We start from the raw sequence: 24012 nt of genomic DNA on the forward strand, positions 1-24012 counted from the left end.
GCTTACTACATTTAATTATTGCATCCACAGGAAATTGTCTGATTTAAATGTCCTACTTGCTTTATTGATTGTTAGTGTTTGATTTTTTTATGCTACCCTATACTTGCAGGCAATGTCAAAAAATTAAAATGTTAAAAATCAACTGATTCCATCATCAATATCAATTCTTCAGAAATGATTGGCTAAATATATTCCTGTACCTTGTTCTCCTAGGAAACAATAGGTTACACATTAATATTTTCCAATATTATAATTTTTTAATGCTTAAGCTTCAAGGATCTTTAGAAATAATTGAGTCTTGTCCTATACCTACCTACTGAGATAAAGAAAGTAAGATGCAAAAATCACTTCAATTATTATCTCAGTAAATCTGCAGATAAATGCAGTAATTAATTTCCAAAGTTAAATGAAGAACAAATTGAGTGGGAAAATTTATGAATTCTGATTATCCTGACACTTTGACTTTCAAACCTAGGACCAAAACTCTGCCAAGCAATTAGTTAAAATGATTTCTGATTTTGTCAGCGTTCTCCCTAATTGCATTGTCATCTAAAACAATCTAGAGAAGGAAGGCGATAAAAGTTGAATAATTTTATTATGCCTCAAATTACTTTCTAAGCAGTCTCCTTGAACTTTTTCCTCTAGTTATTGCTAATCAGATAATCCATTACAGGTATTGAAATGGGATTCTGAAAAGTATACGAGCAATACTTCTCAATTTTTTCCAGAGCCAAAATCTATTCCTTCATTTAATTAGAAGTAAGAGGCATTGATTTTTGTAGTGACAATTTACATTAAAATCAATGCAGCTGCTAGTAATCTGGGACATAGGGCTTCTGTAGTCAATGACGGATTATTCAAATAATGCAAAAAACATAAGACAGGCTAATTGATAATTATGGCTTCAAATAACACATTTCTTGAATTGACATTGAATATAAAGCATTATATTGAGCTAACTGTGAAAACTGATTTCAAACAAATTACATGCACAATAATAAAGCATTACATGTTTAAATGATGGATAATTTATGGGATTCATTTAAAAGCATGAAAAGAAATTACACCATTTATTATGAGATCACACACTATTTTGAGAAAGTGTAAAATTCATAAACTTAAGTTGTCAAATGTATTTTTAAAGATATTTTCTTAGAAATATCTGAGACTGAAAGCCACTTTTATCTTAATAGACTTCATAGCCAGATTGCATGAACAATATCTAAGGGAAATTATAAAACAAATATGTCTAAAGAAATTATGAAAACTTCATAGATGGAGACCTGATGCTTATCAGAACTTGAATAGAGAAGATTTTACTCTTAATTTTATGAACAGCCTTTTCAAAGCACATCCCTGAAACATTTATCCAGGAAGCTTCTAGTGATGGTTGTTATAAAGAAACAAAGACTACTGGTATGCATTTAAACATTTCAAAATTGCGTTTTTTCTTCCTTAATACAAAATAGAAATTTTCTTCTAAAAATTCAAAATAAGAGAAATGAATAAAATATCCTTGATTCCTATGTTCTTATTTTCAAATCCTATGATTTGAAAAATATCTCCCTGAATTTTATTCTACATTATAGTTTCCCCAGTACAATTTACTCTCCCATTCAAATAAAGAAGCTTATATGTCACTAGAAATTGGGATGGTGCAAAGGACAACCAAGGAACTTAACGGCTGCTGTAAAATCATTGATACGTGTCTGCATTCTTTTATCTTATTTTACAGAGAATTGTTTATCTTGGGTTCCTTAAAGAAACACATATTTTAAAGTATAGCCCTTGTTTGCAAAAACTGAAATTGTGGAATTTTAATTTTCAATATTTAGCTAGTTGGTATGTTGCACTATCAAATGATCTTTCTTTTGGAAAATATATTAAAAATATATAAAAATGACTGACCTAGACTTGTTGTTGTCTTTTAAGTATTAAAAGTACATGTAATGTATTTAACTATATTTATTTTTATCATTAACTTTCTGCCTCACAGTACTGTAAATTTATGGAGGTAAGAACTATATTTACTACTTAATCATTCATTTTTTTTTCCAGTCACCTAACATAGTTTGTGACACATGGCAAGATATCATAAATGTATAAATTATATATATGTGAATCTCTTTAATCTACCCTTTAGGTTTCTAAAGGGCAGATTTGTTGGTGATTCTTTCTACTATAACTTATTGAGTCCATATAATAACTATGAGATTAAAAATGCATTTTCCTTGTGCTTAATATGCCAATGTGGCATATAGTTAAGTAAATGATCATTTTTTTCAACATGTTATCATTATTGTAGATAGACTAGCTCTAGATTACTGCATTTCACTATGACAAAGATGCTTATTACATTAAATTCTCCTGTGCAAAGTGGTTTTGATTTTTTTCTGATCCTTTATAACTCCCTTCCTATTTTCTGACATTCATATATTTCTTCAACAGATATTCATTTAGTGACTACTCTGTGTCAGTCTCCCTGGTAGTGTACGAATACATCAGTGAAGAAAAGAGACAAAGATACCCACTGCTGTGGAGCTGAAATTCTAGCAAGGAACGAAACAAATAGGTAAACAAACAAAAAAAACAAGAAAGTAAATGAGAAAAATGAACATAAAAAATAAATGATGTGGTATGTTAGGATGTGATAGGCACAATAGAAAAATTAAAAGGAGAACAGATTGAAAGGGATGAAGAGTGTGACCAGGTTTCCATCTTAAAGGGATGGCTAACTGGACCTCATTAAGGAGACAACATTTTTGTTAAACTTGAAAATCATACAGGAGAAAACCTTGAAAATATCTGGGAGAAGAGTGCAATAGGTAGTCACTGCAAATGTTTAAACATCATGGACTATTTGAGAAATAAAAGGTTGGACTCTTTGGCTGCAACAGGGTGAGGGTTATAACTATCACATTTTTTTTTTTTTTTTTTTTTTTTGCCTGCTGCCTCAGCATCCATCTTACTTTGGTTAAGTTACTGAGCTTTGGCTTAGTTAATAAGCAGCTTTTTATACCTCTCCCAGAGACCAAGCCTGCACCTGCAGTCACCACCACCACCACCCACACACCTCAGTGAAGACCTTTGTCTAGTCCCGAATGATAAGCTAAACATCCCTAACGTCATTGAAACCCCCAGTCCCTTTCCCTTTTTCGGCCATTTTATTTAAATTAGCCAATCCTGACTCCCACAGGAAATCTACTAACTTCCACCCCTGGACCACAATAAAGGCACAAGCCCAGCAGTTCCTCTTGCTCTGCTTATGTGCTGCCCACCTGCTGGTTGAGACCCCCAAGCCAAATACACTTGCCATTGACCTCTCATGGAATCTCTGTTTCTCTCCCTGTCTCTCTCTGTCTCTCTCTCTGGGTCCTGTGAGTAACAAACTCTTCTCATGAATTATGGTTTCAGTTTCCCACTATGTTGCACCTGACCTCCACTTGGACCGAAATTTAAATTCCAACTTAACTAATTCGGAACAGTGAGTGAGGGATAGAGTAGCAGGAGAAAGGTAAGAGGCTGAATGGCTTGGATAGTACACATGTCATATAGGGACTTTTGGATGATCGTAAATTCTTTAATATTTGCATCAATACAAAGGTATATTATTTTTATTTTTTTACTTTTTTATTGTAAACTGCAACATATATACAAAGCAAAGAAAGGGAAAAGAAATAATTTTCAAAGCACACTTCAACAAGCAGATCCCAGACTTATAAATAAGTACTCACATGAACGATTTCAATGGTTCGATAGTGGACAAAGAGTCAATGGTAGAGGGTTATAGGGAGAAACTAAAAATGCATACTATGGCCAATAGTTAACAGGCAGTTAGTGCTAATGGTCATAGTTTGCTAAACCAAATCAACATCACTCTCATTGTCTCTTATGAGCACCTTGGGCTTGAACTGAGACTCTACAAAGATTTTATTTTTTTGCCCTCCTGGAACATATACTTCCCAGAGAGTTACTAGTTCAGACAAATTCTGAAACCCAGAGGGACCAGCCTCTCCAGATTATCTATTGATTACATCTCCCTGTTCTTCAGTGTGGACACCCTTTCTCAGCATGAAAGGATTGGGATGCACATTCCCCAAGGATCCCTATAGAGTGGGAGAGTTATTACAGGAGAAGGAGACTTTATAATGGAGAAAATGGAATTTAAAAAATGAGTATGGCTGTTAAATCACTCTATTAATATTTCTTCCAGCTTCCAATGTTTTGGAGCAACTAGTAGGAAAACTATGAGATGATAGAATGGTACTTCAATGGTACATTTTTGCAAGTTTTAAACAGAAGAATAACATGATCTGACTTAGATTTTAAAAGGATTGTTTGTGCTCCAAAAAGACATGGATGAAAGCAGACAGATGAGTTAGGAGGCATATTGCAGTTATCTAGGTAAGAGACGATAGTGGCTCAGACCAAGAAGGTACAAGTGGAAATGAGAAGAAGTTGGTTTGGTGATAACATATGAAGATACAGCCAAGAAGATTTCCTAATGGAATGGATGTAGGAAAGAAAAGGGAGTCAAACAGGACTCTTGAATGATAATATTTGTTCATAATGTCCTATTGACTAATTTTTGCCTTAGCTTTTGTGAATTTGCACTTCACTAAGTTTCTGAGTACTCATGATTTGTGTCCTTTGAAACCTTTTCTTGCCCTTCAAAGGTTTCTATGTCAAGGTTCTCCTGATGCTTCTTCTCATGGGTCCTATACTTTCTTCCTTAATAGCTGAACCACTCTGGTCTGAAATGTTCTTTTCTTGTAGTATCTTGTAGTATCTTTGTCTGGGTGATGCTGGCTTCATAGAATGAGATAATTAGCTTTCCCTCCTCTTCAAATTTTTTGAAGGGTTTGAACAGAATTGGTACTAATTCTTCCTTGAATGCTTGATAGAATTCACATGTTAGGCCAAAAGTCTTGGACTTTTCTTTTGGGGAGGTTTTGATGACTGATTCAATCTCTTTACTTGTGATGTTTGTTGAGGTCTTCTATTTCTTCTTGAGTCAATCTTAGCTGTTCATATTTTTCTAGGAAGTTGTCCATTTAAGTTGACTAGTTTTTTAGCATATAATTGCCCTATTATCCTCTCATTATCTCCCTTATTTCTGCAGGGTCAATAGTTACTTCCCCACTCCCATTTCTGATTCTGCTTATTTGTATCCTCTCTCTTTTTTTTTCTTTGTCAGCCTAGCTAAGGGTCCTTCTATATTTTTTGCTTTCTCAAAGAACCAATTCCTGATTTTGTTGATTCTCTTTATTGTTTTCATATTCTAAATTTCATTTATTTCTGCTCCAATCTTTGTTACTTCTTTCCTTTGTTTGCTTTTAAGTTAGTTTGCTCTTCTTTCTCTAGTTCCTCCAAGTGAGCAGTTACTTCTTCAATTTTTATTCTTTTTTTTAATATAAGCATTGAGGCCAATACATTTTCCTTTCAGCACTGCCTTACTATGCCCCATAAGTTTTGATATGATATGTTTTCATTTTCATTTGCCTCAAGATATTGACTGATATGTCTTGGGATTTCTTCCTTGACCCGCTAGTTGTTTAAGATTGTCTTGTTTATCCTCTGTATATTTGTGAATTTTCCAGTCTTCCACCTGTTATTGATTTCCACTATGATCTGAGAAAGTGTTTTGTAGAATTTTGATCCTTTTAAATATATTGAAACCACTTTGTGACAGAACATGCGATCTATCCTCATGAGTGATCCATGAGCACTTGAGAAAACTGTGTATCCTGCTATTGGGGTGCAATGTTGTATAAATGTCTATTAAGTCTAGCTCATTTATCCTATTATTGAAGATCTTTGTTTCCCTATTGATCCTTGGTCCAGACATTTTAGTTATTGATAAGAGTGGTGTATTGTAGTCTGCAAATATTATTGTAGTGGTGTCTACCTCTTCCTTCAGTGTTTTCAGTGTTTGTGCCATGTAATTTGGGACTCTCTGGCTCAGTGAATACATATTTATGACTGTGCTGCCTTCTTGATGAGTTGTCTCTTCTATTAATATATAGTGCCCATCTTTGTCTTGTTTAATTGTTATATATGTGAATTCTAGCTTCTTGCTAACTCTTTTCTGGTTGCTGGGTGTGAAATATCTTTTTCCAACATTTTGTATTACGAATATTATAGATGTAATTTAACTGCAAAACCAACCTGTTTGAGGAATGCAGAGGTTTGTAATTCCAATCTGTAATCACTCTAGGCCTCTTTTTTTTAACTTAACTGGCCATCTAATATCATACCTTATTTTATATTCATATTCTAATTTATATTTTATGCTAAAAACGAGACATATTTATTAATTAGGCACCATCTCTAGGAGCTCATTAATTTTCAGTTATTTTTGCCATTTTAAATTCTTAAAAGTTGAATCTCTGAGACTGTATATTTTAAGTTGAAAGTGGCATCAATTTTGACATAATGAGAAAAGTATTTATGAAGTGATTTTGCTTGCATTTTTACACAGTAATAATAGTAATTAATGTTGGAGAAGTCATTGACAGGCTCAAGGTCCATATCCCAGCCCTTGCCTACTACCTTCCTTTGCTTTGTGTCCAAATCTTTCAATATGTTTCCATCTTGTAGACTGGAAGAGACATTTGGTGGAATGGAGTGGTGTGACCACAACTTAAACTCAAAAGGAAAACAAGCATACCCAGCTAATAATCACAGACGAAACTCTGCACAGATGTTGACTAATACTTGATTTTCATTCAGTGACAGGGTCCCCTACCCCTGGAGTATAAATACCTACTCTCTGGCAGTACATGACTTTCTTTTCTCTGACACAAATTGGAGTATGCAGAGCTGCCATCCACTGAATCTGACCAGAGCACTTGGCCTCCCTTGGGAACTGGCTGTCTTGCACTGCACTTTTGGACTCATTGTGCTTTGTAGTTAATAAAGCAATAATTTGCTGAAATTTCCATTGTACCTGACCCTGTATTATGGCAATGTAGTATATAACAACTTGATTCACAGATTTTGATGCCTCAAGCAAGGAGCGCAGGGAAGTAAGGAGTGAGCTGATCATTTTTGGCTTATTCTTTTAATTGCTCTTGCATTCCTTTATAAAGGAACATCTTGGACATCATAGGACTCATGTCTTTGTAGGCTAAAATGAAATGTTGTCTTACCTTATCTGCCTGAGCAGAGGTAGCAACCTTTGACTGGTGGACCTATGGCATCTATTCCCATCTTATGGGGAAAGAATGGCCATAAAGTGAGACTTTAAGAATCCTCCCATGATTACCAGGGAGTTGGCTAGCTGGTTCCATGCTGAGATCAATAGGCTTGGGGCTTCCATCACTTTGCATACACTCCCCTGGTCATGGCCTTTTATATCTATTCTCAGGCAACTCAGACTGATCTTGAGGTTAGTATGAGGTTAGTCATTAGTCAACTGACTACTAGAACTTAGGATGGAGATCTGAGGTAATAACAAAAGTACAAGCTTTTATGGAGAAGGGGATATATGATATGAAAGGCATTTATGGATAGAAAAGTGGAGAGGATCTCCTTTCATGGCTGTCCAGACTTTATCCTGATCAACTTAGATGAAAGGAAGACTCTTGATCATCATACATCCAACCCTGACCTCCAACAGACTCTTACTTAGTTGGAGTTAATGGAGGAATTGGAGTGGTGTGGGAGAGGGCACAGTAAATGCTGATGGTATAGCTGCAGGCAAGTTAGGGCCCCAGCCTCTGTTTCACTGGAGGGTTTAGGGATTCTAACAAGCATGTCCCACTTTGAGTGAGCTCCCTGGAATTCCTACTAAAATTTGTGGCAATGAGGAGGAAGTCACATGGCCATATCTACTTCTCCATAACATGGTGAAAACTGGGTGTTGGCACATGGATATTCTACTATCAATGGAAGGATTTTCACCCTCCACCAGGTTTCCATTTTGTCATTGAAGATTTTATCAGAAAGGGCCTTGTGAATCGGGCAACAAGCTAATTCTCCTCAGCACTCCAAGTCTTCCTCTGTGAGGCATGATTGAGTGGATTCATAATACTCTTCCTGCTTGGGGCAAGATTTCCTGTATTGGAATGCTGTCCCCTGTAATAACTGGCAAAGGAGCCAGGCAATAAGACCCACAGGATAGTTCAGCAGCCATCTCTTCCTCTCTGGGACATTACTCACTTAGCTATGTTCTTATGGCTACTAGAGCAAGGGTTCCTGAGGAACACATGGATGGGATCACCATTGGAGAACTTTGGGCAAAAAATAAACTAAAGGAGGTGCATGGGATAAACAAGGACAATGTGTTCCTGACCAAACCCTTCCCACAATCCCCAGATATGGGTAGAAGAGAGGAGGACCCAGAAGATCTCTCACCTCTTTAGTTGGCATGACTAAAAGCCTGGTTTCCAAGAGGGGGCACTTTATCTAAATTTGGGTAAATTGAACATGGCCTAAGGTTGGGTTCAAGGTCCTCGGCCATCCCCCAGGGACTGAAGATGATATTCCCTAGTATAGGTAGCGAGGGCACTGAATAAACTTTTATGATGCTCTTGCATACAGGTACACAGGTCATCATCATTCTGGAAGATACTGAGCTGAGGAGGCAGTGAATAAAATGGGGCAGTTTCAGGCATTGCAAATGGGTATCACTATGGCATTTTACTGCTTCCTGTGTGTTGGTTCCTTTGGCTCTTTCACCACCCTTGTTTTTGTGTTTCCTACCAGAGAATGCACTATAAGGGTTGACATCCTGCACCACTGTTCATCCCAGCAGTGATTACAGTGAGATGTTCTCCCATTTCAGTGAATTTCATTCTTCATTGCTGGATGAGTGATTGCCCACTTATCCTCAGTGCTACCATCTCCTCACCACATTGCCCAACATTGGCAACAGCACCTCACTGGTAGGGAGAAGGACATTACCGAATTCATAAAGAAACTTCCTCTGCCCCACTATCTCTGGCTATAATAGTCCAATGTGGCAAGAGAAACAGATGGTGGCTAACTTTAGAATACTGGCTTGCATATAGGCCTAAATATAGAATTGTCCCCTTTGGCGCTAGTAGTCCCAGACATCATGGCATTTGTATACTGACATCAGAATATTCTTCAGCTTGATATCCTCCTGGCACCCCCATATTGGGTGACACAGAAAACGAGTGCTCTCAACTGAGGAACAGAGGAGGAGCAGGCCCTGTAAGAAGTAAAAGCAACCATTCCAAGCAGCCTACCTCTGGGTGTATTCAAGATCATGCTCACCTGGGCCCACAGGGAGTGACACATATGTATGATGGGTAACACAGGCCCCTCTTAACAACGATCTTGTTGTGAAACCTCCCTGCATTGGCATCCCGGGGACCCTGACTTAAGGATGCCCCATCAGATGCTCAATGAGGGTTTATAAATGGGTTGGCCAAGTTGAAGCCTATATGGCATCCATTCAGTAACAACCACTGATTTCCTTGCCTTGGAAAAACTGAATATAACTTTGGCACTGGAAGAAGTACCCAGTAGACTGAAATGTGAATGGTTCTCTTATCCTTGGAATACTCAGACCCAAACATCCCCATGTACCTGTTCACTGATGCATGGCAATCACCAGTAGCTTAGCAATCTGGTCAGATTTCTGTAGGTAATGCGATTGGAGAATCACAGTTTCCCTATTTTCAGGGAGGGACCTTTGGAAACAATTGGTGGAGTGGAAAGTCACCATCTATGCACCCATGGTGATATGCATAGCAAGAACGTGTATCATGATGAACATCATTGAAATGACCTAGAAAATAATTTTGACAAAGCTGTAGAGGCAGAAGATGAGCTATGTCTGGCAGATGACAATGATGAACTTACCTTCATTTGCATCTATAAAATAAATAGCTGGATGAAGCCACCATCTAGATGGACATGGACATTTCAAGACCATGAATGTATGAGCCCGGAATTATGGTGCACCTCTCTCATTAAAAGAGGCACATTCTATTATTTACCAATGTGAGAGATGTCAACTGCAAGCTAAGGCCTGAAAAGTACATTTAGGGACTATTCCCAAAGGAATAGACAGGCCATTCATGGAAAGTGGACTACAATAGTCCTCTCCCACCATCACAACGTCTGTCCTATGCCTTCATCACAGTAAACACAAGTCCAGGTTATGGCCTTGCCTTTCAAGTTTGTTGTGCAGATGCGGTACATAAATGAGATACCTTGCAAATTTGGCTCTGACACCCCTTCAGGTACCCAGGTGACATCTCTTCTGACCATGGGTCCCACCTTACTGCAAAATCAACTCAATGTTGGGTCCAGACTCAAAGAATTAGACGTATTTTCCACATCACTCACCATGCATGGGCAGCTGGCATTTTGGAGAACTTTAAAGACCACCTGAAAACGCAATATTGGCATCTACGTCCTGTCAAGTCTCTTACTAGATGTGCTTTCCACCTTACTTGGTCCCTCAGGAGGATGAACTCAGATGTTCTGCAAAAAAGAAACATAGCTTTCTCCCAATTCCTAGCACAAGGAGGGGAAAAAGATGGGAGAGATACCAGGGTTTGTTGTGCATCTAATTGTGCATCCATCAAGATGAGGATTAGCCCTGAAAGGTGACCAAAAATCTCCTTTTCAGCTACTGATAAGGGATTATGCTGCTTTTTATACCATTAGCCCTTCTACACGATTCTCAGCATGATGGAAGTTTAGGGTCATCAGGCAGAAGATGGCCTATGGAGTGGAACCATGGAGCCTAGCACATGGATGATGCAGACCCCTGGTTTGGGTATCCTTGAGAATGGTGATGGAATACCTTTGAGGAGTCCAGAAAACTCCCACCAATTAGGATGAGGTGGAAGTGGATTGGAAGGTATAGGCAAGGCTCTCAGATCAATGGGTAAAAGATGAGGTACATCAAAAAGCTCAAGACAAGGGACAAACAGTAAATGACCTTAGAGAAAAAAAGTGAAATTACTAAAATTAGGTCAAGAAAAGTGCTTCCAATGGGAAGTGGTTTCACAATCCCCCTGTCAAGATTGGTTTCTTCTCCTCCCTCATGTTTTTTCAGACTCAGTATGGTAACAATCTGGAAAAAAATACCTTTTCCCATCTGATCCAGTCAGTGGAAAGTAATCTGACCTATCACTAGATCTGACATCACACCTTGGAAAACCTATTGGGAAGCAAATAACTCAGTCATCATTCTTCCTGCAGCCTAGAGATGACAAGTGACTCTCTAGTGGTAGGCTGTGCCCCACCAGGGCTTATCTCCCTTTCATGGAAGAAACAAAATTGCCAACAGTCAAGCTACTCCTTGCATAGGTTGTTGACAGTGATGGGCCAATGCACCTTCAGGTTTCTGATGGTCCCTTAAAATTCATAACCAATCTGAGACTTCTTATTGAACTTCCCCCTTCTATCTATTATGCCAAGAAAAATGTGATTTGCCTGGGAGAGATTCTTAGTTTGCTGACTTAACAAACCATGGGGGACGTAAAGGGAGAACAATATCTCTAGTACCTGGAGAGGGAATTTTGTACCTTATGAGTACAGGGAATAGAGAAATAGTTAACGTTTTGTCCTCCAGACCCAGCACTATAGCCTGGCAAAACAAACACAGAGCAGATGCTACTGGAAATTCTAACAAAATAATAACTCATATTGGCACAGCCAGTCCCATTCTATTGTGCATGACATCACTAATGGCAAGTCACAAACACGGATTCCATTTTAGAGTGTAGAAATACAATGAATGGCACAAATCTATTTCAATCTGACTGTATTAGTTAGGGTTCTCTAGAGAAACAGAATCAACAGGGAACACTTGCAAATATAAAATTTATAAAAGTGTCTCACGAGACCGTAGGAACGCCGAGTCCAAAATCCACAGGGCAGGCTGCGAAGCCGATGACTCCAATGGATGGCCTGGATGAACTCCACAGGAGAGGCTCACCAGCCAAAGCAGGAATGGAACCTGTCTCCTCTGAGTCCTCCTTAAAAGGCTTCCCATGATTACATTTAGCATCACTAATTGCAGAAGACACTCCCCTTTGGCTGATTACAAATGGAATCAGCTATGGATGCAGCTGACGTGATCGTGACCTAATCCTATGAAATGTCTTCATTGCAACAGACAAGCCAGCGCTTGCCCAATCAGATAAACAGGTACCACAGCTTGGCCAAGTTGACACGTGTCCCTAACCATGACACTGACTGATACAGATACACATGCTTCTGATGTATAAGCAGCCTTGGCTTCTTATGTATATGGACATTGAAGATGCAACTACTTGGTAACATCGCCCATGTGGTTTAACAAAACCAATAGAATAGTGATTAAAAATGAAATTCAATAACAAATCCTGAACAGGTGTGATCTGTACCCCTTTGGTTTATTTGTATATGGAAATGGGAGTGACTCACCCATGAGTCTGTCTCTCTATTAGAGTTGGGGTTTATTTATCAGTCCATGCCTTGACCCCTCTAAGTATTAGCAATGACATCAAAGAGAAATAGGTCAGTGTAAACTTCCTTGCTTGTATCATCATGGATGATAGACAAACCACAGCCTACATCCTTGTGTGAAATAAGACGTGCCTACATCTCCTGAGACTTATTCAGTGTTGGCTGTGTATGGGACTCTGGAGGCATGACTGAGGTTAATATTGTAGATTGGCCTCATCCTGCTGCTTGAAATTGTATTGATAGAATTGGTAATTAAACACTGTATGAGGCAAATTGAACGGATTTATTCCCAGCCTCTGTCAGTCAGATGAATCAGATTGTTGGAGAGGTGGCATAATCATGTGAAAATGTACCAGAAGTCTCCAAAATGTTAGGTCCAGGAGAAGGAGAAGAGGTGGAAGGAAAAAAAGTGTTAATCATACAAAGCTAATTTTAACAGGTCATCACCAAAATTTTTCTGCTTTAATTTACTATCCTATGTCGTTCTAAGAGTTAAGGGTTAACTTCCTTAATAAAAGCATTGATGGAAAGACAAAGAAGAGAGAGAGAGAAAATAAGGACTTCATGTTGTTTGCTACTCCTCTTTTGCTTACATTATTTCTCTATTACTCTTTGAACTTAAAATTCAAAACAGAATAGTGTATAGGAAAGAAAGTCAATAAGTAGTTGATGTTTAAAAGTTTGGATTTTAGAGGAATTTTTCAAAAATAACAAATCCAGATAAATATTTATGAAAATAAATACATTTAAGTAAGAATTTTGTCAAAATAGTCTGTAATAGTAAAAACTGTTTTCAATTCGAAATATTCATGCATAGTTTCCCTTGAAGAAAAACTATCCATTTGTAATCATGTCTTTTTCTTCTCTGAATGTGTCTAGAATTTTTTTAACTGATTTCACATGGACAGAATTCATTTAAAAGATGAAAATTACATTTTAATATATTTTAGAATATATTTTCCTTTGTGAAAAATCTATCATAATTGAGAGCTATATTTTCATTTTACATGATAAATGAAAGAATGTGTTTAAATAACTAAGGTGGTATTTAGGTTTTATATAAAAAATATGTATATAAAATATGTATTGTGTAAAGATCCTGGTTGTGCATACAAATATAAAATCTTGCTGAACTGGCTGGCCTATACTTTGGTAATAGTTTTAAATTTAAAATACATAATAATTTTAAAAACAAAATACTTTATATAGCTTTTGTCATTGTCAGGTTCATGTGTCAACTTGGCCAAGTGGTGGTACCTGTTAGTCTGGTTGTGCAGGTGCTGGCCTGTCTGTTGCGATAAGGACACTTCATAGAATTAAATCATGATCATGTCAGCTTCATCCACAGCTGATTTCATTTGTAATCAGCCAAGGGGAGTGTCTTCTGCAATGAGTGATTCTTAATCTAATCACAGGAAGCCTTTTAAGGAGGATTCAGAAAAGACAGGCTCTCTTCCTGCTTTGGCCAGCAAGCTTCTCCTGTGGAGTTTGTCCAGACTCTCCATCGGAATCGTCAGTTCCACAGCCTGCCCTGTGAATTTTGGACTCTGCATTCCCATGGTTATGTGAGACACTTCTATAAATTTCATATTTGTGAGTGTTTCCTGTTGATTCTGTTTCTCTGGAGAACCCTAACTAATGCAGCTTTCAACATCATTTGTTTATTAAATTGCTATAAGTGTACTTTCTGCACATCATATTTCCAGTATGTGTATACATATACACACACACATTATATATACATTATTATATTAATCCACACAGTTTATGTATTTATGTATGCACACCAACACACACATGCAAACTATGAGAATTGAACTTCCGTAACTTCACACAAAACCATACATACTCACACATATATTACACACCATAAATTTAGAGGTATAGGAAGCTTTTGTGTCTTTTGTTTGCTGATTAATACAGTTATTTAAATATGATCTATTCTAATTGAACAAGTTCTTAACAAAAGTTGCCAGATGCCTTTCCTTTCTTTCCAGACTCAACTCATATCTGTTCTCTTTTCACATTCCAGTGACACTCTTTAGAATAATAACAGTCATAGTATTGCAATAGTCTGAAAATTCAATGTATTTAATATAGTTGTACCTTGATCAAATATCTGGAATTCTTTCCACTATTGCAGTAATTTTTACCATCACAATCACACCTAGACAACCTATATAAGTAGGTTCCAGCAATATTTACAAAGAGAAATAATGGCTCTTTTCTGTGTTCATGTAGTGGGCAACTGTTGCTTAAGAAATAGAGTGCTTTTACATTCTCCATTTTTTCTTGCAGTGGCATTTTTTTTTTCCCAAGCCAAACTGTATCCAGCTTTATTAAAGATACTTTTCATAAACAATCAGGGTATTTCAGACAGGATATGGCAGACAATCATTAACAGAATACAACAACTTCCAAACTCCCTTCTTCAATGGACTACCAAAATCAGAATGCCACTAAAGAACCCAACGAAGTCTTCACCTGACGCTCTGAACAAGGAAAGTTTAGAGTGAGGGTTGACATTTTCACATTTAGCACGTTGTTTGACCACTTTTATCCTGACTTTCAGGAAATAAAATGAAAATGGCAGAATTATCAGTTTGAAGATCCACGAACTAAACAAGGGCTCGAAGCTCTTTTGTGGGATGCCATCACAGGGGCATAACTGGAAAGTCCAGATTGCCTGACATTATCAGGCCCCAACAGATTTAAGGGAGTCAACTCTATGCTGAAGGCTGAGTGGGAGAAGAGGACATAACAAACTTTGTTTTTCCATATCATGAGACATTTGTGCCAAAATGGTAATGTGTATTAACATCAGGGAATCCAATATCCTGGGAGTAAAGAAGTTGCTCAAAACTAGAGGGGAAAGGTGTTTTCTCTCCTATTAATCCAGCTTTGGAGATATTCTATTAGTGACAATTGCCCCTTCCCCAAAAAACAACAATGAAGGATTTTGTGTACTAACAGCATAGCTTTAAAAAAAAGTAAAACAAAATTCTGCATTTTCATAAAATTTGATACAAAATGTTATTTAAACTGTGCAGTCACCAGACATACACCGTTACAAAAAATGCACACATTTCACCTGCCATCCTCAGCATCTTTGGCTTTTTGTGCCTAAGTTTTGGCATCTTCAGTTTCTGCAGGGTTATTTCCATCCTTGCCACTATCAGTTTTCCTTTATTTCCCTTTGGATACCTTCTCTCCCTTCTTTGCAGGGGCCTTTTTAGGCTTGCGTTCTGGCTTTGGAGGAGCACGTTTAGCACATAACCTTGCAGCGGATCTTCTCTGTGGTTTGTCTTTTACCTTGGTTTAATCTCCTTTAGAATCCCCTTTACCCTTCCTCTTGTGCAGGGTGGCGACGACGGTGGGACATAGGCGCTGGACACAGGGATGCAGTGGTATGCTTTCTTTGGTTGGTCCAGAGGTCGTTCTCACTCTGCACTGGCATTTTAAATTTCATTTTGGATACCATTTAGAAAAATATCTAAAATATTTTAAATTTTTATTTCATTTATTACTCTATTGTAAGACTTTCAACCTTTTATTAGTATTCTATTCATATTCTTCCCATATTTAGCTAATTTAAGGTAAAATAATATCCTAATAACATTTACATTGCAATATAATTCTATGCTTGCATAATGGATATTTACTGATTATCTGTTGAATTAAATATGACCACAGATAATTGAAATAAAAGCTTAAATACTGGATTTTTAAATGTTTGCCCGTAATAGAGTTATAAAATAAGAAATTTAAGAGAATATATGTAAGAACTCACGGGGATATATCCACAGATTCATTTAACAATTTTGTTATTTTCATCTATTATGTACTAGGTACTATGTAAAATACTGAGAATTTTTTAAATGAATACATTGTTCTTTTCCACAAAGAACACAGGTTAATGGAAAGGTAGATAATTAAGGAAATGATTACAATACATTGAGAAAAGTGTTTTATGAAAGCACAAAAGGCATAGAGACTAACATTTGTTTGCCACCAAAAAAATTTTTAAAAATTAAGATTTGTTTGGCAAGACTATTTGAATTGGTTCAGTGGAACTAATTCATGTATCATTCCTATGAAAAGTAAACCAATTGCCCAGGAGAGAGAGAGGAGGAGAACGAAGGTTCAGTTGAATCTTTCTGAATCAAATTTATTTTTGAGGCTCAGGAAAGAGGAAGAATGAGGTACAGAGAAAGCTGCAGAGTATTTTCTGTTACTGGAATGTTGCAGATACTTTTCTATGCATTTCTAATGTATAATGTGTATAATATAGGATGGATTACTTCAGGATCTTTACCAGTTCTGTGGGGAACATGCAAATTTCCCTTGGCTACTTGGAACCCCAGAACTACAATTCATGCCCAAATAATCTTATGTTAATAGGAAGGCCTTGGTCAATTATATTTTCACATGGCCTTTGATTTTTTATTTAATGGTGGTATTGCTTTTATTTAAAATATTGCTTGGGTGCACCGGTAGGTCAGTGGTTAAAATACCCGCCTTCCATGCAGGGGACCTGGGTTCGATTCCCCGACCATGCACCCCATCCCCCCAAAAAAATTGTTCACATATAAAAACAGTCTGCCTCAATTTCATTTTAATTTCAATGGCAAAATTAGACCTAGATAAAAGCATTAATATGTGATTCTAAAAGATGGGCTAACTCTTCAGAAATAAATGGAGTGTAGTTTTTTCACATCATTACTGATTTAATACGTTTACTGACAGTGATTAAAAACATGCTTAATAGATTGCTAAACTCTTATTGCCAGGCAACCCTCTTTGTCCTGTTTGGATATATCTGGTGGCTAGGAATCTGACTGCATGAGAACATTTGCTTCTGTTTCAATTTTTGAATTTGTGCTGCCTTCGCCTTTGATTCTCATTAATTCATGCTTGTTTCAGCTTTATGTCTCTAAACTGGTCCTGTTAGCAATGTGTTTCTATACATGTAATGTTGATTGTGCTTTGACAACAGACAATATACAACTTTAGAAGAGTGTAAAGAACATAATGCTCCATAGAGTAACATCAGATGTATTTTTAACATTTTTATTACTTCAGAAAAGTATGAATAAGAATAAAAATTAAAATAAAAAGAACATCCAAAACATCACATATCCTCATGCCTCCTATTGCTTATTTATTTTTCATCTTTATTTTCTTACTCATCTTTCCATACACTGGATAAAGGGAGCATCAGACGCAAGGTTTTCACAATCCCATGGTCATATCTTAAAAGCTCTATAGTTATTTATTCAGTCATCTTCAAGAATCAAGGTTATTGTATTACAGTTCAGAAGTTTCAGGTATTTCTCTCTATCTACTCCAATACACTAAAAATTGAAAAGGGATATCTGTATATTTCGTAAGAATAACTTCCAGAAGAACCTCTTGACTCTATTTGAAATTGTTCAGCCCTTGAAACTTTATTTTCTTTCATTTTTCTTCTCCATTTTGGTCCAGAAGACTTGCTCAATCCCATGATGCTGGGTCCCCATTCATCCGCAGGAGTTCTGTCCCACGTTGCCAGGGAGATTGACTCTCCTGGGAGTGATGTCCACATAGCAGGGAGGACAGTGAACTCACCTGCAGGGTTGGCTTAAAGAGATAGACCACTCCTGAGCAACAAAGGAAGTTCTTGGCTGGTGATTCTTAGGCATATTCATAAGTAGGCCGAGCTTCTCTTTTGCATGAGTAAGTTCCATAAGGGCAAGCCCAAGAGTGAGGACCTGGTCATCAGATTGGCAGTCCCCAATGCTTGTGAGAATACCAGGGCTTCCCCAAGTGGGGAAGTTCAATATTTCTCACTTTTTCCCTAGTCTCTCAAGGTAAATTTGCAGGTACTTTTTTTATCTTCTGCCCAGAATACTCTGAGATGTATCAGGGCATCACAACAACGTGTGTGAACCAAGATCTCACTCCCTCTCCAAGATTCCAAGTAATTACAGTGTTTGAACAAGTTTAACATAGAAATTAAGTTAGATAGTACGTTACCGAAAATATAAATTTTGCACCAAATAAAAATCTCTACCTTTGGTCTCACAAAGAAGTTAAAGTTTTTTAAAAACACTGAAGAATATATTTTATTCACAAAAAGAGCCTACCGTATGCATGGAAGGAAAATATGGCATGGCAAATATGAGTAGAAACAGCAAACAATTTTAGTAAGGGGTAAAGTCAAAGTTGATTACTAGATGGAAAAAATGACCTTAAGTAAGATATAGTTGCAGCCAAAGAGCCTGAAAACTCTACAAGTAAATATGTATTTTATTGTGAATAAAAGTGGAGTCATGAGATACATAAATGACAAGACTTTCTACGTGTGAACAAAGTTTAGAGTCCTATATCTCATATAAAACAATTTAAGGAATTGGATATCTAAAAATCTGACATCCTAATTTCATGATTAATGATATCATAAAAGTATCCTTTGTCCATTATTATTTATCGTGTCTCATACCAATCATTACAATTAGATATAATTGAACAGAGTATAAAATATTAAATTAAAATGATAGCAATTTTGTAAGAAATATCAGTAGCTTTATTTCAGCACTTTTATTACAGATGACTGGTTGGAAGCTACTAGTATAAGTTTACTTACTTTATGTCTTCTTTGAAAAAAAGAATTATCCCGACAACAACACAGATAAACAAGTACTTTGTTGAGTCCAAAGGAATATATGCAGAAACATCTCTAAATGATAATTATGTAGTCACTCCAATAAAAAGTCATTGAAAACCAATCCAAAGGTTAACTACTATAGCTGCATAATTAACTAGTAAGAAAAAAACGTAGAAGCCAGCATTAAGGCAATATTTTAAAGACATCATGTATTTCCTAAGTTTAAATGGTTCATATGCAGATAATTACAAGTAATACATCCTTCTATTAATATAGATATAAGTAATAAGGTCATTACTAGGGTTAAAAAGAAGCAAAGTTGCAGGATTACAGAGCTCATTAATACAATATATAGTGTAGTATAAGAGACATTATATAATATTTATGAAAAGTACATTTAACTTTAAGGGAATGCTATGTGAGGCAAACTGAGTAACTAGGCAATTCTCTAAAAATTATTAAAATAGCCACCAAGATAAACTAGCACAGATTTTTTTCCACAAAGAATTATTTGTATTTGATTTCCCTATTAGAGTTAATTTTAAGGAAAAAACATTGATGTAGACAGGTCTGTGACGTGGAAGTCAGAATCTGTGGACTCAAACTCTTAATATCTTTATGACTTTGGACAAAGATCCACCCTTTCACGACGAAGTTCTTTACCTGCCCACATTGTAATACATAAGAAATAAATCACATAATTTAGGTAGTTTGTAGTTTTAAAAGTGATATACAAATGCACATAAAAAAGGTTTGGGGTTTTCAAACAGTAGGAACAAGAATAGACTTTTTATTGATATTATTAGCATGTATCAATCAACAATTACTAGCAATTAGAAGTAATATTTCTGCATAAAAATGAATGCCATTATGAAATCTAAGAATATAATTTAAATATGACACTCAAATATGCATCAAATATATTGATTCTCTTTTTTCAGTTACAAATGAGATTTCGAATTAACATGAGTTTAAGATGAACCAAGTAAATTTCAGAAGATGCCCAAACTGGGTTTACACATTGCCGATTAATGTTCACATAAAGAGCTGTACATAGAAGCAACACCTCAGCTTTCCTGGTGTTTTCTCTTTAGCTACTCTCCTGTCCACCTTGCCCGCATTTTACTTTATTTTTCGGTTTCCGTGTCTTTAGCACTTGCACCAGGCCATTTTTGTGACATAGTTTTTAATACAATATTCTCACATCCTGTGTTTCCTGATTTCTCACTCTCTGTGTTTCTGTCTCCCTCTTCATTTTTCTCTCTTATTTTTATGATAAGCACACAATGGTCCCTCCTGTTTAGCATGTACCCAACCCACTCACATTGTTTGGCCCGAAGGGGAGCTATCTTCATGTGATCAACAGTCAACCCATGTTTCAGATTATATCAGTGTTGAGTGGACTAAAACTTTACAGTTACAACTCAATTGAGAAACTACATTTATAAGAAGGGCAGAATTAATATTTGAAGTCCATTATTGGAATGCATTTTCTATGTGTTCTATACCAGTAACCCTGATTTATTTGTCTCAGTATACACGAAGTGCGAATATTTGACATATTTAAATAAAGCACATAGTTCAAAAACATTGTCTTTTACAAACTTAGCTACCTGAATACATGAAATTAATTTAAAAAATATAAGTTCAAAGGGAATCTATCTTGAGTGAATGGGTGTGGAACAATGCACTTCTACCTCATATATAGTTCAGAGAAAGCAATTTGAAACCCTAGAAAGCAACATTGAAGTAACTAGAAGTATGTTTTAGTCATAGAGGATTAAAGTACAAGGATGGATTTTGCTTTGTCTAATTACTTGATGATGAAATACATGTGAACACACACATATATTAACTGATAGCATAATCTTGTTTAAATTATTTTAACCATTCTGCAAGTTTTCTTTGATTTATCTGTCATGTTGGCTGATTAGGCTTAAATAGTATCAGTTAACCTGAAATTGTGAATGAAATGAAAAGGTTTTCCGAAAATGATATTTCCACAAAAAAGCATTTCATTTCCTTTTAATCATTTTACATTTTTCCTTAACTTATGTTCTCACATGCACTTTTATTATTTCAAAAATGCTTTCACCTTTATTCTCATTATACCATTCTTTATTTACAATCCACATACACCTATTATTAGTACCTAAGTGCCAATTTATATTTTGGTTATTTGAATACTAGCATGCAGTGAATTTATATATTACAGGCTTGTCCCTAGTCACTAGCTGGAGGTAACTTGCATGATGGAATTTTAATAAATTTATTTTAAAAAATTTTAGATTTACAGAAAAATTGCACATATAGAACATTCCCCTATACACTATACCCATCTACATTAGTCTGGTGTATTTGTCACCCTTGTTGAACCAATATTGATGTATTATTAACAAAAGTCAATGCCATCTTCAGATTTCCTTGTTTTTCACCAAATGTCCATTTTCTGTCCAGGATCCCAAACATGACACCACATTATATTTAGGCATCATGTGTCCTTGCAGTTATCCAGACTGCCACAGTTTTTCAGCCTTTCCTTGTTTTTGATAACTTTGACAGTTTTTAGAATTACTGGTTATGTATTTTTTAGAATGTTCCTCAAGTAGATTTATCTGACTTTTTTATTAGACTGTTATTATAAATATTGGGGAGAAAAGCCACAAAAATAAAGTGCCATTTTCATCAGATCATGTCAGGGATACATATTGTCATCTTGACTTATCACTGTTGCTATTTGACATATTTTTTCCAATAGAAAATTATTTTTATTCCTTCTTTCCAGCCTGTACTTTTTGGAACAAAGTTACTAGAATTTTGCAACACTTCAGGAGTAGCGAGTTGTGCTCCACCTTCTTGAGGGTAAGGTTTGTACACAAATTATGTATTTTTACAAATGTGTGTGAATTTGAACACTTCCTTACTTTCTGGCACTAAAAGATGTGCCATGCCTCATCTTGCTCAGTCCTAGAATCAGCCACTTCTTTAAAGAGTATGGGTTCCTTTCATTGAGTGATGACATCAGAAACTATAATCTGGGTGCAAGGTATGTGTATGGCTAGCAGAGTTAGTATCTTTTTAAAAGACATTAATTATAAAGGGAAAATAACGGTGAGTGAATTTGTGCTCTTCACAGCAAACTCGGTTTCAGTTTCAAAAATATGAAAATGATTTTTCAATAAGCTTGCTTAGAAACTTTAGCTAGAGGTCAATAAAAAACATAAGCAAGAACACAACAATTGCTTTTAAGCAATTGATTTGGATATTTAATATGCATTAATTGTGATTCTTTTAAAATTTAACTTTATATTCATACAGAGAAGTTCGAATCTTAAGTATACAACTCTATGAATTGTCTTAAAGTGAATGCATGCATGTTCCTACCAGCCATATGAAGAAATAGATTACATTATCTTTCTACATCCTACCCAAGTATAATAGTGGTCTTAACATCTAATATTGTGAATTAGGTGGAAGGTCCATAAGCTTCATATGGATGAAATCACACAGTATTACTCTTTGGCATCTATCTCCTTTCATTCGCATTGTGTTTGCCTACTTTGGGGTCCTGTTGTGGTTTTTTTGTGTGTGTGTCTCCTTAGCCCCTAATTTTGTCAAAATTCTCCTAAATGTCTCAGATTCTGAGGGAATTTTTAGTTCAATCATAGATAATCCCTTCTACTGAAATTGGCAGAAACCTTCAGAAAGGGCACCAAATTCCTGGCTCGCATATAAAAGTTGCTGGGTCTCAAATTTGACTGCTATTACAAACACGTAATGCATGTTTGACTGCTAACTGCGAACATGTAAGTTAGCCTGTCACTGTTTCAAGGATGTGGAAAGGAGATAAGAGGTTCCTGGCTCAGAGACAAAGAAATTTACTGGTAGGAGATGCAAATCTGAAAGACAGTGGTGAGTTCTGAATCAGAAATATTCTTTACTTTGTGCCCAATATATGACTACGGATGAGTTGTCATGTTTGGTTAGATGATGGATTCAAGTGACAATGTTAGCCATCTATGTGGCTCAGACTTGACCGGCAGTTTTACTCTGGTCAATGTCTTAAGAGAATTGGGCAGATATCATTGGCATCTACATAGGTGATCCAGACTATCTTATCAGCAGTAAGAATTAGTTTCTAAATTACAGAGAGAAGTATCTTAATTTTGTCATTTTGAAAGCAGTTATATTAAAAGACAATTTATATATCATACAATTTATCCATTTCAAGTGTAAGATTCAATGTTTTTTAGTAAATTTATTGAGTTGGGTGACCATCCCCATAGTCCAGCTTTAGATAATATGCCAAAAAGATTCTTAATTCCCATTAAAAAAAATTACTTATAAGTCTTACCAAATGAGAGTCAACAAACTTTCTCTATGCAGGGCCGTATAGTAAATTAATAAATACATTGGGTGTTGCAGGCCACATATAATCTAAGTTGAACATTCTTCTTATTTGTGCGTGTGTGTGTGTCCTTTGGATTTCTTTAAAAATATAAAAAACATTCTTAGCTCGCTGGTCTAAGCAAAGGCAAAAGCTTTCAATTTAAGCCCATTGTACTGGCAGGCCCGTCATACAGCTAGACTTCAAAAGCTGTAGTACTGGCTGGACAGCGGCTTCTACAGCTCAGTGACTATCATCAGCTGTCAACTTAGTCAAATCATCAGTGAACCAGAACAAGGCAGTAAAAAGAACCTCTGTCAATCATGGGCCTCACTGAGCCAGCATCTTTGCTTCGGGAGGTGGAATGGGTAATAAAATTTCCTGCAAATGGAAAACTGCAAAATGTTCATATGAAACAGATGGCCCAAGGGTCAGGATGGCTCTTTTTTGGATGTGTCATTTCCATAGGACTAGCAACGCAACTGCTCACATCTTACCTTGTTTTTCATCAAACCTGAGGTGACCTATTCCAAAATTTGGA

The 24012-nt window shown here is 36.3% G+C and overlaps 1 long non-coding RNA gene across 2 annotated transcripts in view; it reads right to left on the minus strand.

Moving 5' to 3' along the window:
* LOC143668480 (uncharacterized) overlaps positions 1 to 11625 on the minus strand; it is a 36813-nt gene extending 25188 nt beyond the window's left edge. The window contains exons 1-3 of one of the 2 annotated variants that reach the window (XR_013168462.1): positions 11514 to 11625; positions 10324 to 10461; positions 9559 to 9760 (exon numbers count right to left, since the gene is read on the minus strand). This is a non-coding gene — a long non-coding RNA (uncharacterized LOC143668480). The remainder of the gene's footprint in view (positions 1 to 9558; positions 9761 to 10323; positions 10462 to 11513) is intronic. The other variant, XR_013168463.1, reaches the window with a different exon arrangement.
* Positions 11626 to 24012: the final 12387 nt, after the last annotated feature.

This window comes from Tamandua tetradactyla, chromosome 24 (assembly GCF_023851605.1).
Source record: "Tamandua tetradactyla isolate mTamTet1 chromosome 24, mTamTet1.pri, whole genome shotgun sequence".
Classification (NCBI taxonomy): domain Eukaryota; kingdom Metazoa; phylum Chordata; class Mammalia; order Pilosa; family Myrmecophagidae; genus Tamandua; species Tamandua tetradactyla.